This window comes from Vigna unguiculata, chromosome 5 (assembly GCF_004118075.2).
Source record: "Vigna unguiculata cultivar IT97K-499-35 chromosome 5, ASM411807v1, whole genome shotgun sequence".
Taxonomy (NCBI): domain Eukaryota; kingdom Viridiplantae; phylum Streptophyta; class Magnoliopsida; order Fabales; family Fabaceae; genus Vigna; species Vigna unguiculata.
The window spans coordinates 23,806,970-23,822,967 of record NC_040283.1 but is presented as its reverse complement, the minus strand read 5'-3'; positions in this window follow the sequence as shown (position 1 = coordinate 23,822,967).

Genomic DNA, 15,998 nt, shown 5'->3' with positions numbered 1-15,998 from the left:
CACATCTAACTGAGGAAAATAGATGTTTATGCCTCGGTTTAAATTCAAGCGAGGTAATAAGCTTTCTTAGCGTTTAAAAGAAATCACGCCACTATTTGTCTTCTTTGCGTGGAGCAGCGACCATTTTTTTCTTCCATTTTTGAACGCCATTATTACAGAACGTAGAGGTTCCTTCTTCCACACAATTGTAGTTTCGTCTCTCCATCATCGGTCTGTCGTCGCACAAGCCTCCTCCATTGTTGTTGTCACAGAGGTTGCAGAGTCCCCTTCATTGTCGTCGTTCAATCCCGCTTATAGGTATTTTCTTCTCCTTCTTCTATCATGAAACCCTTTTGTGGGTTTCGAACATCGATATGTGTGTGTTGAAGTCGCGATTTGGCTAATGGTGGTTCAGTCGTTGGTGGTTTCACGTTTTCTGTTCTGATATAGTGGTGAAGAAAAGTTGTTCTACGTCGCCGGCAAGATGAATGACGGCGTCATGAAGCCGTTCCGACGTGATGTGGTGGTCAAAGATGGTGGTGATGGCACACTGTGGTTGATGCAGGTGTGTGTACAAAGATCATGACTATGTGTGATGTTGTTATTGAGTCAGAAAGTACATGTTTTTTTTTAAATTTGTGATGCCCATTAGGCCTCGATTCCCTCCAGAACTGAGGTAGTAACCCTCGCATATGCCTCGGTTCATAAATGAGGCATAAGCAAATCTTTTTTACCTCGCCAACATATGCTTCGGGTCTAAAACCGAAGCCAAAAGGTCAAAATAACCGCGGCATAATCTCTTTCATAAACTAGTGTATCTTCTGTGCTTATAATTTGTAGATGAAAACTATCTAATTCAAATTATAGAATTTCAGTTTTGATGTAATGTCCTTACCTGATATAGAAAGGACATAGCGTATTTGTTGAAAGATCAAGTCACTTTGGCAAAAATAAAGCTCAATAATGGCCAGCATCTAGATATTGGACTATTTTTAGTGTCTTTCTTGTAGGTTCATATCAAAGGAAAGCTTTGAGAACAACAATCGTAAACCGAAGAATGCTTCAGCTGTTCTTTCAACCAAAAGTTTTCAGAGGGGTGGGTCAGCTGACTTTTACAACCAAAATCCATCTATAGACCAACTAATTCTATAAACTCCGTATTTTATTAGAATTGAAAGAAAATGATGATAACTTTACTTTGTGTTTGGATAGAGTATTTCAACAATACTCTGAAATTGAAATGCTTTGCATTTGAATTGCTTGCAATTAAATTTTTTCATTTTCTAAATAACTTGTTTGGATAAAAAAATTAAAATACCTTACATTTAAATTTCTTGTTTGGAAAAAATAATTGAGTTTTTTTTTGTGAGATAAAATTTAATTTTTACAATATTTATTTTAGGCTTAATTATGTTTTTGAGTTCATGATAAATTTGGAAACGAACTCGATGACCCAAATGGACCGAGCTGATCCACCCGACTACCCAACCGAATTGGTCTGACCCGACGACTTAGACGGGCCGGCCAGAAAACCCAGACAAGCTGGGTCGACCTGATGATCCAGACAAGCCTGACAACCCATACCTCCCGGTCATGCCTGTCAAGTTCATCAACCTGGCCCGACACGTTTCGACCTACTCGGCCCGTCTAGGTCATTGGCCCATCTAGGTCATTGACTCGGCTTGGCCCCACTAGGTCGTCAAATCGACTCAACCCATCTGGGTTGTCGAGCCCGTTTGTGTCATCGTGCACACCCGACAAGTTTATGTTGATGGGCCGACCCGACTTGGCAAGGTCGTTGAACTTGTTTAGGTCGTCGGGCCGGTTGGGCCTGACTAGGTCATCGGGTCGGTTAGGCTTGTCGGGTCAACGAGTCGATCAAGTCTTTGGGACTGCTTGACACGTTTAGGTAGTCAGACCCACTCGACACTTCTAGCTCGTATGGCCCGCCAAACTCGTGTGGGTCATTGGACTCACTGACTCGTCTTGGTTGTTAGGTCAGCTTGATCTGTCTATGTCTTTGAGCCCACCCGACTCATCTAGGTCGTCAGTCCCATTTGGGTCATCGGACCCGCCTGACCCGTCTAGGTTGTTGGGCCTGCTCGACCCGTTTGTGTCGTCAAGTCGGTCTAATCCGTCTGGATCGTGTGGTCAGTCCAGCCTGTCATGGTTGTGAGGTTGAGTGAGAAGAATTTCAAATTCCACCTTTTTTTAGGATATTTGAATTTCTTCTACTTTAGCTAATTAAAATACTTCAAAAAATGCATGCATTTTAAATGTTTTTTAATTTCTCTATCCAAACAAAGCATTTCATTACAAAAAAATTCAAATTCTTTAAATAAATGAATCACCCTCTTGAATTATTCCATCCAAACACACCCTAAAAGAAGTTTGTAAATTGATGAGTATTAGGGATCTGACTTGGACTTTAAAGATATGGTTATCAACCTCTGTATATGGTCTTGTATTAACTATATTGGTGTGAACTTTCTAATGGCATTTGAGTTCAGGTATTCTGACCTTTTTTTTTTGTGTGTACTTTTGCACGCAATTCATTATGTTGTGTGGCTATAATTACCTTTTTATATGTCTTTTCAAGTATCACTGTACATTTGGATTGAATTAATTTTAGAGATTATATGAATGATAAAAAAAGCATCGATGTCATTATATAAATAACAAAAATATGTTTACACTCAAAATTTCACTTTATAAATCATTTTAATTAAGTTTAAATACTACAGTGATTGTTGTCATATTAAAAAATTTCCAAATTTACTTATATTATTTTAAAATAACTTTAAATTTAAATTAAGAAATATACATTCATATAGTAATTACATTAAAATTTATTTGTCTATTATTATATATTTTTGTATAAAAAGAATTGATATCATATTACATTACAGTTTATATTATTAGAATAATTTAATTTTTTATTATCATTGTATTAATTACAATAAATTAATATGGTATAAATTAAGAATTTAAATAAACTTGTACATTATCTTAGACTTTAAAGAAGATGGTAATTGATACTGACAGTGAATTGATAGTGTTATATATATATATATATATATATATATATATATATATATATATATATATATATATATATATATATATATATAAATCATAACTCAACCCTTGTTCAGGCTAAAAGATGTATTTGGGATATAATTATATTTTCTAATAATAAAAATTATTGTTATAATAATAATAACTATTATAATAATAATAATATTATTATTATTAGATCTTTGATTTTATATGTTATTACTTTTCGGTATATTTTTGTTTTAAGTTGTCCATATTCACACATGTTTTTCTTTAAAAATTTTAATATTAATGTCGTGTTGTTTTTATTTTGTTATCTCACAATATCCTGCATCCTAGGTCCTATACACACATTTGGGTTTTTTTGTCTATAATTTGTATATTTTTCACAACATTTTTATTGTTATTTAGGGAACATATTAAAAGTTGTTATTATAAATATAATGTGCCATACAATTTCATAAAGCATAAACAACTTAAATATTATTATGAAATATATTTGAAATATCAAATAAATTTAACAAAATTTTATTAGAATGACTAAACACACATTTTGTAAGTTGAGCAACTAAATTAGTCCAAAGTTTCGAAGAGAAACTAAATCAAATTTTCATTAGAGACTAAAAATATATTTAACCTTTAATATTACTATTTCAATTAATAATGATATTAGTATTAGTATTAACATATATTAGTAATAATAATAGTATTTTAAGTTGTCTATATCTACATGTGTTTCTATTTAAAACTTTTAACATCAACTTAATTTTGCTTTTATTTTGCATAGGATCATATTACAAAATATTACATACTTTATTATTACATGTCACAATATCTTGCATTTTATTCATATATATACATGTTACCTTTGATTCATTTTAGTTTAATTTCATTTTTTCTCTGATCCCAGATGACCAATTCCTTTTTGATATTTCTCTGTTGATTAGGTTGTTTATATCTACACGTGCTTCTATTAACAAATTTGAATATCAACTTCGTGTTGTATTTATTTTGTACGGGATCTGTAATGCACATTTCAATTTAACTACGATCTATGTATACACATTTCATTTTAATACGATATACAATCAAAAGTTTGATTATAAATTTTAATTATACAATATTGTTTTACTACACATCACTAATGAATTGATATGCAATAATAATTGTACATATGCATAATTCACTACACCATTTATTGCTTTTAGTAACATTTTGTTAGTTACGTTTGTTTAAAATGTTACAATAGATAAATTTCTTCCTGCTATTGTAACATTTTTCATATAAATGTTACTAAATGTTAACATTAACTTAACCTTTTTTCCTTTTTTTTTTGTTACTTGTTTACTTTGTTTTCCTTTTGTAGTATTGTTTCATTTATGAAAGAAAATTTTCTTTTCCTTCTCCTTGCCAAAAACACCTCCTACTCTATATTCTTTCATCTATCCTCGTTTCAAAAGGGTTTGATCTCTTAAACCAAAGTTAGATTCTAAAATACTCGATCGATAGGATGTTGTTCTTCCATAACTATGTTATTCATAAATCCTAATTTTAATTTCACACAACATTTCTTCCTCCCAGCGTCGCATTAAAGCAAGATTAAGACTACAACAAATATGAGTTTTTGTGACAAAAATATAGTGACAAATATAAATTTTATCACTATATATATTTTATTTGTGACTAACTTTTTTATTTGTCATAATTACTATTTATAACAGTGACAAAATTAAAAAAATGTCACAATCATTATATTACAAAAACTAAAAAAATGTTAAATATATTTTAAAAAAATGTTTCATTTTTCATAAAAATATTTAATTAACATAGCATATATTAAATATTTATAAAATAATGTTTATATATTACTAATAATAAATTATTGATTATTATAAAACTAAAATATTTGTGTTAATAATATTTTTTTAGTATTATATATTTATTTGTGATAAAATATATTAAATATATTATTATAGCTTTAAGTTTAAATATATTAAATAATTCAATATTTATCTTTTTTTTAAATGTAATTAGTTGTGATAAATATAAATTTTGTCACTATTTGTATATCATTTACAACTATTTTTTAATTTATTTAAAAATTCATTAAAAATGACAAAATATATATAATGTCACAAATGATTGTTCATTAATATAAAATATTATGCGATAGAATTACTTTTCTTTTTTATAAGAGTATAATTAACAAAATAATTGTTTATAAATTAATAATAATATAATATTAATTTTTAATTGTGATTTATAATTGTTAAAAGGAATTAAATTATTTACTTTTGATATAACGTAATTAATGGTAATATATACACATTTTTCACTATTTATATATTATTTTTTAATTTGTCACAAAAAATTCCTTGTAAAATGATAAAATATACTTGTAACAAAGAGTTACTAGTTAACATAATGTGAGATAATAAAAAAAATCTTTTGAAAAGAATATAATTAATACAAAATTTGTTGCAATTTTATAAAATATTTATGATCATATAATATCATTTTATTATTATACTATTATTAGTAATTGTTAAAAAAAAGTAATGAATTTGATTTATCTTAGATTTGAACTTAGGTCCTTCTGCTCAGTTACACCTATTTTGCCACTTTACGATCAAAGCTTTTCTGTTTGATAAGGTATTATGTATTTATAGTTTTATTATGATATTAATAAATAAGATATTTACTTTAAATTTAAATTCAACATTTAAAATTTAAAGTGCTAAAGATATTTTTTTAATACATTACATATCTCATTGGATTTTATCTAATTGATAAAGAAGATTCAATCTATTTTTTAAATCAATTTAAATTTAATTTAAAAAATGTAAATCTAATTAATCTAGTTAAATGGATTTGAATTATAAATCCGATGTATTTAATTGGATCGAATAATATTTTTTTTTCATTAGATAATTTAATTCAATAATTTGTAAAAAATGCCAAAATAATATATTTTGTATTGTATGAGGTCATAATACCCCTATGGGTACATGACCTGGCCGGATACATGTCAGCCCTCTAGGACGATATGTACACAATCCACACCAGCAGACTGAGATGAACCCATTGTCATTCAGAACAGCTAAACTAAAAGTTAATTGTACTAATCCAATTATGAGGTAATTAGTGACTTAGACCAAAGGCCAACCAAGCAAGACCCATGAACATGAACGGAGTCGTATAAAAAGGACGGTTTAGGAAGTATATTGATTACGTATTCATTAGCATTTACTCTCGGACACATCTGACTGACTTTGGCATCAAAGTATCTTTTGGACACATTCCCATCCTTTGTGACATTCGAGGAGTACTTTTAGAGTTTGAGGACATGGACCCTTTGAAATTTTGACACTTAAAGCATTTTAAGAGACTTTACAAGATAGACCTTAGTCTCGTAATAACATATTTTATATTACCTTCTAAATTATCAACCCGTGGTGGGTCGAGTCGGGTTACCTGTTTTGACAGCTCTAAAGACAAATAATAAAATAGATTTTTCAAACACAACAGATAACAAGTAGGTTCTACCATGTCCTATTCGTTGTCATCTATAACCTAAATAAAATATAAAGAAAAATATAGTTGAGTATTATAGTGAGTGAGAAAATTGAGTAAATATATGAAGTGTATTTATAGACCTAAGTGAAAATACCCAAAGTATCTTTGCAAGTTATTTGAATAATAGATAAGGATTTTTGTGATATATTTTCAGTTATAGATATATGTAAAAACATCTCAAAATTAAATAGTACCTTATATAAATATTTAATATACTAAATCAAATCTTAAATATAGTAAATTATGATTTTAAATTAAATATGCCAAATAATATTTTTAATAAATTAAAAAATAAATCTTAAATAAGTAATAATAAAATCTTACTACAATATTAATAAAAAATTTCTTTAGATATTTTTATCAAACCTTATCTTTAATTTTATATTTTTAAAAAATAACATTGATAAAATACATGTTATACAGTGAATTTGTTTTAAAAATTTGAGAAAATTTGTTTATTATTATTATTATTATTATATACAATTACACAATTATATTTATTAGTTTGTTATTAATGAAAAATATACAATTATACAGTTTGTTTGTTTAAATATTAAATTTGTTATTATATATAAAATCCAACCGTCTAGAAAATTCTAATAATAAAATTGTTTGCTTAATTTTTATTTTAATATATGAAAATAAAAATTTTTAACATTAGCATTTACCCATTTTTAGTTGTCATGTTTAAAATTCAGTTATTTTTATACAAAAAAAAAATAGGATAGTTTTTTTTTTAAGTGTAGTCTAATATTGGTTTTAACTTCCAGATTTTATTTTAGTTTTATAAAATATAGATCATGAGTAATAAGAACGGTTTCCAATTTTAGGGTTCCACTTCTATAGCATTCCATCTCCACCGCATCCCACTTCTATTTGTGTTCCTCTCCACCCCTACCAACATCCCACTTCTATTTGTGTTCCTTTCCACCTCTAGTGACATTCCACTCTCATTGTTTCACCTCCCGACAAGTTGGTCTTATATATCTTTCAAAATTTGGAACTCCATTAATTTCTTATTGTCATGTTGTTTCTTATTGTCATACATATTGTTAATTTCATCATGCTTTTTAATGACTATATGTTAATCAAATCTTGTCCATAAGTAGAAGGAACTAATCTCTCTGGTGTATTAATTTCTCTTTCTTTCTTAATTTGTTGTCTTTCAATAAGGCATTGTTCATCTCCTCTTTTGTTATGCCTAACTTATGAGAATATTGTTCTTTTCTGCCATTGATCTATGAAAATATGTAACTTTTTTTTATATGAAACTCCAATAGTAATAATAATCATGTGAGTATTAACTAGGAATTAAACCTAAAAATTTCCATCTACCTCTTTACTCTAGAGAAAAATGTTGTAAAAATTTAATTGTTTCATTTTTTAAATAATAACACATTGATTTTGGTAGTGAGAATTTATTTAACATTTTTCAAAATTTAATTTAATATCGATAAGAAAACATAATACTTCCTCTATATGTGAAATTTGATGAGTGCTTGAATAACTCCATGTAGTTTTCTCTACCCATTCAACTTTTAGTATAAAATGTTTTCTTCTTAGTTTCATTTTTCTCCCCTAGAATAACTCAAACCAATGATAGTATGCTTGAATCCACATAATTTAACATCGACACAAAGTTATACTCTTGTTTGAAGAAGAGTCTCGATTGAAAAACTAATTCCAATACAAGCCTTATGTGAATGTTGATTAAGCTCTACAAAGAGGAAGCACTAAAACATTAGGCCTCCATATAGGTATGGAAACACTTAGAAAAATACTTAAAACACTTCATAGGAAAAATAAACATGAAAAATAATCATAATCACCCCATAACAATTAATCATCTTGTTATACATCACTATTAATATTCATTTGTTACATATATTGACATATTGAATGTCATATTACCATTAAATTTATTTTATGTTTGGTATAATCATATTCATACAAATTTATTTTATTATCATGAATATTTTTGGTGTTAACTATTTTATATTAATATTGTACAGGACAATTTAAAAAATATGAATGGAGAGAAAAGAAATTCAAAAGCATGTACCGTTAGTTAAGCATATTGGATTTGTACCTTAAGAACAAGACCAACACACGGGTATAGGAATATTTTGTTTAATATCAATGATTATATTTTTAAATTTGTAATATATTGTCAGATTATTTTTTATTAAATACTAATGACTTACTTTTTTTTAGGTACCAAATACTTGAAGATTGTCATATGTCATTTTTTAAATACTTATTTAATGTAATTATATAAAATAAAATTAGGTATCATTTTATATGTACATTTTTGGATATATAATTACATATCTTAGTTTTTGTAATTTTAAATGTAATGGATATTTTTACATTTATAATATATTATCGATTATTTTTTATTAAATACTAATGATTTACTTTTTTATTTTTATTTTGCAGGATCAAAATCCTTGAAGATGTTATCATATGCCATTTTTTAAATAAATTATTTAATGTAATTGTATAAAATAAAATTAGGTATCATTTCATATGTACATTTTTGGATATATAATTACATATCTTAGTTTTTGTAATTTTGAATGTAATGGATATTTTTACATTTATAATATATTATCGATTATTTTTTATTAAATATTAATGATTTACTTTTTTCTTTTATTTTGCAGGATCAAAATCCTTGAAGATGTTGTCATATGTTATTTTTAAAATACTTATTTAATGTAATTGTATAAAGTAGAATTAGGTATCATTTTATATATAATTTTTGGATATATAGTTACATATTTTTGTTTTTGTAATTTTAAATGTAATGGATGTTATATATTTATATTTCATGTTTATTTATTTTAATTGATATTTATTTTCAAAATGTAAATGTGACTTATCTATTCATTACAACATGTTAGCTATTTGCAGCAATTACTATATCATTTATAATAATAATAACAATAATAATAATAATAATAATAATAATAATAATAATAATAATAATAATAATAAATATAATATTAATAATAATAATATTAATAATAATAATAATTAATTATCACATAAAATTTGGCAATAATATAATAATAATAATAATAATAATAATAATAATAATAATAATAATAATTAATAATAATAATAACTAATTAATTTTACTCTTTTATATATTTGTCATAATTTTTTATTATCACTATTAAAAAAATATAATAGTGATAATAAATTTGTCACTACTATCTCATATGTTTGTGATATTTCATTATTGTCACTATTACACAAAATTAATAGTGACAACTATTTTTGTCACAATAAAATTTAGTTTTAGTGACATTTAAAATTATTGTCATAAGTATAATAGTGACATAACTATTAGTGACAATTTTAATTTTGTCATAAAGTACTATTAGTGACATATTTATACCTTTTAGTGATGAATATTTATATCACTAAAATCAATTTTTCTTATACTCTTCGAGGGTTTCTTCTATCATCTCCAACCTCCACAATGCACACTAGGATCAAGAGAGGCGTCATGCCAAACATCACCGTCCGTGCTATTGTCAAAGATGTCACCGATAGCAACATAAGTTATCATCTTCTTCCCCCATCCTTCAAAATCTCATGCGAAGCTTCTCTTCTTCCTCCATTTCAAACCTGCATCTGTAATCTTGGACCAGCCATGAGAGACTAAACTTCAGCTTCAGTGGGAAGATTGAGTCTCGATCAAACATCTTCATTGTGAATCTGATTCTCGGTACATACTTTATTTCATTTTTCTTTTTGAAATTGTGTTTGTTCCCCTAATTTATAAACTTCTCACTGCTTCACATTCTTGTTATTGATGACAAACTCGTTGATACCAAGGTCATTAAATAGTTGCTCAAGATTTCTTCTACAAAGGTGACCTGGCGTCACGAATGTCGTCTTTGTGATTTTCCTTTGCCAAATTGAGTGTTTCTTTTAAAGTTTTTTTTTTGTTTGGAATGGGTGTTTTCAATGACGGTTGTGGAGAGTGGGATGCGTGCTCTTCAATATTTGGGCTTGGATGGAGAAATCAAATATCTTGGGTTGGATGTAAGTGAATTCTGCTATTTATGCTGCATAATTTCTACTTATGTTGCATAATTCTCTTCCTTTGATTTAGTTTTCTGTAAAATTTAACTTACTATAGTATATATGTTTATATGTTGTAGTTTCTATGATCATCCTTTGTTTATATATCAAAATCTCTAGCTTTTCTAGGATTATACAAGGATGAAAAACATGGAAAATACAACAATTCACATATCATTATCTTTATGAATTGGTTTCTCTCATAACCTTTTATCTCTATAATATAATTATTGGTTGCACACGTTTAGGAACAACACAAATCATTCATATCCTAAAACATCAAAATTCAAAAACTTATTTTCAAGAATTCCTTAAAACACTTAGTTGTAATAACTTTCTTCCATAGGGAAGTCTGATTATCAGTGATTCGTTGAACCACAACTCAATTGTTAATGGTGCATGAGGATCAAGAGCAACTATTCGTGTTTTTCAACACAATGGTGAGTACAATTCTTTGTTGTATACTAAAATAAGTTGAATTAGTCTTGGAGTCCCTAGCTTTTCAATTTCACACTGTTACAAAAGGAAAGAACTTTATTTTAAGTTGTGGTTTCAAATTCATCCTTAATATGTATAGGATAGTTAAATTTCAGTGGCCACCATTGATTGAGGATCTTCGTTGGATTTTTCTTCTATTATTTTTTGGCAGATAATCAAGTAGAGCCACCTTCAAGTTCAATTTTGTATTCTCTCTCATATTAGAGATATACCTTTGGCATTATTTATCCTTAGCCTTGAATGTGCATGCTATAAAAGCCTGTCATTATAATCTGAAAAGATAAATTACTCCGTACTAAACATGTTGAATACTTGCTATAAAAGCCATTGCAATCTTAATATTATAATCGTGAGATCCACTGTCATTATTAATGGAGCTTTTGGTATATATGGGAATCTGTGATAACTTTTCTGAATTTTAACTGTAGTCAACATAAATTTTAAATATTATCAGGAGATATTATTGGAGGCTAATGAGTCATTATTTTCCTCCATTCCACTAGCCTTTGTGTACCCATTTGATAGTTGTTCAATGCTTAATTATTTATCTTTAGTGTGTTTTCATCTGTTAGGCTTTATTAGGCCACTGTTCTGAATTTGGGTTAATTTCACATTATTTGGCCTAATTTTCGTTTTTAATTATTTTTAGGTATTTGGGTGAAGAAATTTTGGAGCTTGGACATTAATCTTCAGATGAAGAGAGTTGCCACGTCATTTCTATGTCATCTAAGTGAATGGGCCAACATTTGAGGCCCAATAGTGACATTTTTTAATTCTGCACCCAATAATGACCACGTAAAGGAGGGCTGGTTTTTCGTTTTTTAGCCACCATCATCTTCTTCACTCTCAATTTTTAGGTTTTTGAAGCTTTGAAGGTGACCCACGGAGGCACATGTAAATTTTTCACGCTTTGCACTCGTTTTTCACGTTTTATGAGTTATGGACAACACCCATTGTTGAGATTCTCATTTTTTGCCCCTTGGGTAACATTTATATTGAAGCATTTAACGTTTTTGTGCACTATTTTCATTATTTCCCCTTTCTCTCCTTGCACATTTTCGTTTCCTGCACCATTTTAGGTTTTGTGCACCACTTTGTACTCATTTGAATGGTTGAATCGCAATTTCTGTTGAACCCTAATTCGAATTCCATGAGGAACTAATTTTATGTGTTGATTCTTTGCAGAAAATGAATTAAAATCTTGAGATTAGTGTTTTGTTCGGTTAAGTTTTGTTAATCTCTCCATTCTGAATTTGCGTTTGGGTTTAATGAAGAAACCAGTCTGTTTATGCTTAATTTGTAGACTAGAATTCGTTGTGTGTTCATGCTTAGTGAACTATAGCAGATGCATGAATGTGTGCATTGCTTAATTGCATTTGAGTTTGAGTTAATTTGCGCTTAGTAATTAATTCGGGTTTCATGAGAGTTAATAGAACCATTTTGATTTGTAATCCGTGATTGGTGGATTTTCATTTGATGTAAGCAAGCAATGTTGTTTCTACACATCTGCATTTAAGTTTTCAATATTGTGTTACATCCGTAAATCTGCCCCCCTATGTTATAGGTGTTGTGTTTATCTAGAAAATGAAGCTTTGAAGAAGAACATTGGTCGTTGGGAGACGACTCTGGTTGGTTACCATATATTGCATTTATCTGTTTTAATTTGGTGGGGTATGATCCCTATCAAAGGCCAATGTTTAAGTTCTTTTTTATTCATTTTCATATCACTAGTGATAATCGATTATCCTTGTCAGTTTAAACGTGACTGTTCAGTTTTTGACCTAATTTTTGAAACCCCTATTTAAGGAACTGTAGAGCTACTTTGAAACTCACCTTTTTTAGAAGCTAGAGTGTTAGTGTTGTGACTGCAAAGAGAGTTCTCTGAGTGTTCTCAAAAGAGCTTTGAAAAACCTAGTGTGGGTAGAGTGATAACTTTTCCTAAGAGGGGTTCTAGGAGATTGAGTGTTGTTGCTATTGCTAGGAAAGCTAGGTCAAGTTCTCTTTGTGATTCAGAGAAAGGTTGTTCATCTCTTGGGGCTTCAAGAGAGGTGTTTTCTTTTCCCTATTATATTGTTATCTGATTGTAATATGATATTTGTTAGTAATTGAGTTAATCTATTTATTTGAAGAGATTAACAACTAGACATAGGATCTTTTGATCTGAATTAGTATAAATATTTGTGTGAATTCTTCTTCTCTATCTCTTTATTTTATCTACTATTGCATTTAAAGGAATTGATATTTAAATTAATTGGTAAAATTTTAGAAAATTTTTAAAGTATTAATTTTAATATTGAAAACCAATTCACCACTCTCTTGGTTTTTGTCCAAACGCTAAACATTCTGTTGCGCGATACCAATAGATGTGCCCTTTGTTTGTAGTCTTGCCCAGGCGAGGGCTAGTGGCTTGAGTGAGGGGTTCCTCTCGCCTGAGCGAGAGCCCTTTAGCCTGAGCAAGAACTGGGCAAGGACGTGCTCAAGTGCTATTTCTTCTCTGTTTTTGGTGATGATCACATGATTGATTGAATTACTCTAGTTAAAGCATGAATTGTGTGAATATGCATGTATTGAATGGTTTATGGGCTGGAATTGATGAGCTTGGTATGATTATGTGTATGAAGCATGATTGGATGGTTGGTTATATATTGCATGAGATTGGTATGCATGATAACTCCATGTGGTTGGTGAAGCATGGCTATGGTATGAGTTGGACGTAATTCCATGAATCTTTTGGTAAGATTCATAGTGGTGCCTTGTGTAATAGACATAATTCCATGACCCTCTTGGTGAGAGCTCATGGTGGTGCCTCATGTAATGGACATAATTACATGACCCTCTTGGTGAGAGCTCGTGGTGGTGCCTCAAGTAATGGACGTAATTCCACGAACCTCTTAGTAAGGTTTCGTGGTGGTGCCTCAGTATTTAATTAAGTAAGGATTCAAGTAAGGATTGCATTATGAAGCTCTAAAGAGTCAATTAGTCTCACGTAAAGCGTACTGATTCAAGTGGTGAGAGTAGTAGGAGGCCCTAGTCTTTGGCAGAATAATGACCTTAGATGTTTGAAGGCTAACCTTGTGCCTGGTAGGGTGAAACCCATTGGTGCAATGGCTTTATAGAGCAATAGAGGCCACCACAAGTGCAAGCATCCTGTGAATCTGACTGATTATATGTATCCAATAATTGAGTCTTAGAGTCTTGTTTGTTTGCTATCACATGCTTGGTTGTGTTCTTGACTTTTAAATTGTATGCTTAATTGTATGATAAAAAACTTTGTACTCTAGCTTACCCTTTCTGTTTGCTTGTGTGTTTTGCGTGTGGTTTTCTCCTTTTGCGATGATCATCAATTTATTGATGTGAGCAGATGTGGGAACCCCTTGTGGTCATCAGGGTGATGGAAACTCCGTAGCATAGCTAATCTTGGGTTGGATCCCCCTTGCTCCGAGTACCCTTTAAGGCACTTTGGCCTATGTACTGTCTTTGTTCTATGAGCATGTATTTTGGATAATTGTCAACCGTTTATTCTTGTTCTTCTGTTTTGTTAATGACATCGTGGTGTGTCTTAGTTTTCTCTCCGAATATTTTGGATCATTGTAAGGAGTGACACTTAAACTCCATGACATTGCTTTTTATATTATATCCTATGTGACTTTTCATTTAATTAAGCGTATTTATTAAATGGGATGTTACAATCGTGCATAACCATAGGTCAAATTATTATTTTTTAATAATAATATTATTATTAATATAATTTATTATTACTATTATAATAACAATAATTTTATTAATTATATAATAATAAAATATAGTTTATTTAAATAAAACAATGATTATATTAATTTTTTAAATCTAAATTAACAAAAAAAAAAGAATTAAATGCATTGATATAAAAAGGAGATTCTATATTATTGATTTTCTAGAAAATGTTATAAGAGGTCTGTTATATAATACACATAGAACTAATCCTAAAAGCCATAAGTAAATGGGCCTAAAACTTAGACCTATGCAACATCCCTTCACACTTACAATGCTACGATTAAATGCATTGATAGTTTATCAAATAAAAAATGAAAGTGTAAAACAAAGTGCGGCTTGGTATACATATATGCAATCTGAAGAGTCGAAGGAACAAATAGTAGAGATATAGTGTTAAGTTAAAGATGATAATGAGTAAAATGACAATATGTTTCAATATGCTTGGTTTGCTCATGAACAACAGAGTTGTGAGCAATATGAATAACACTTATTCTCACAATGTAGAGGGATATGATATTTCAAATAGACACCCCTATTTGCAAGTAACCAACACAGCCAAATAATGGATTTTCGATCATTTGGATCACCATTCCAATTCGCATTACAATGCAAGTCTAAAGATGGTGTAGAAGAAAACAAAAGAGATTGAAACTGAGTGCCCCAAAGATACCTAAGAATACGAAGAACAACACCCTAATGAACTGACTAACAACATGTCCAATGTCTGGACAAGTCATATTAAGATAAACCAAACTCCCAACAATAGTTCGATATAAAGTAGAATCAGTCAAAGGAACATTATCAATGGTAAATATCGTATACTTTTCTCAAAAGGAGTATCAAATATCTTGTTGTCAATAAGCCGAGCATGTTCAAATAGGTCAATAATGTACATGGACTAAGATAGAAGATAACCTTTGGAAGAAAAAGCAACATTACTACCCAAAAAGTAATGTAGTACATCCAAATCTTTAATAGAAAAATGATGAGATAATGCAATTTTTAAAGATGCAATTCCATCAAAAACGTCACTAGCA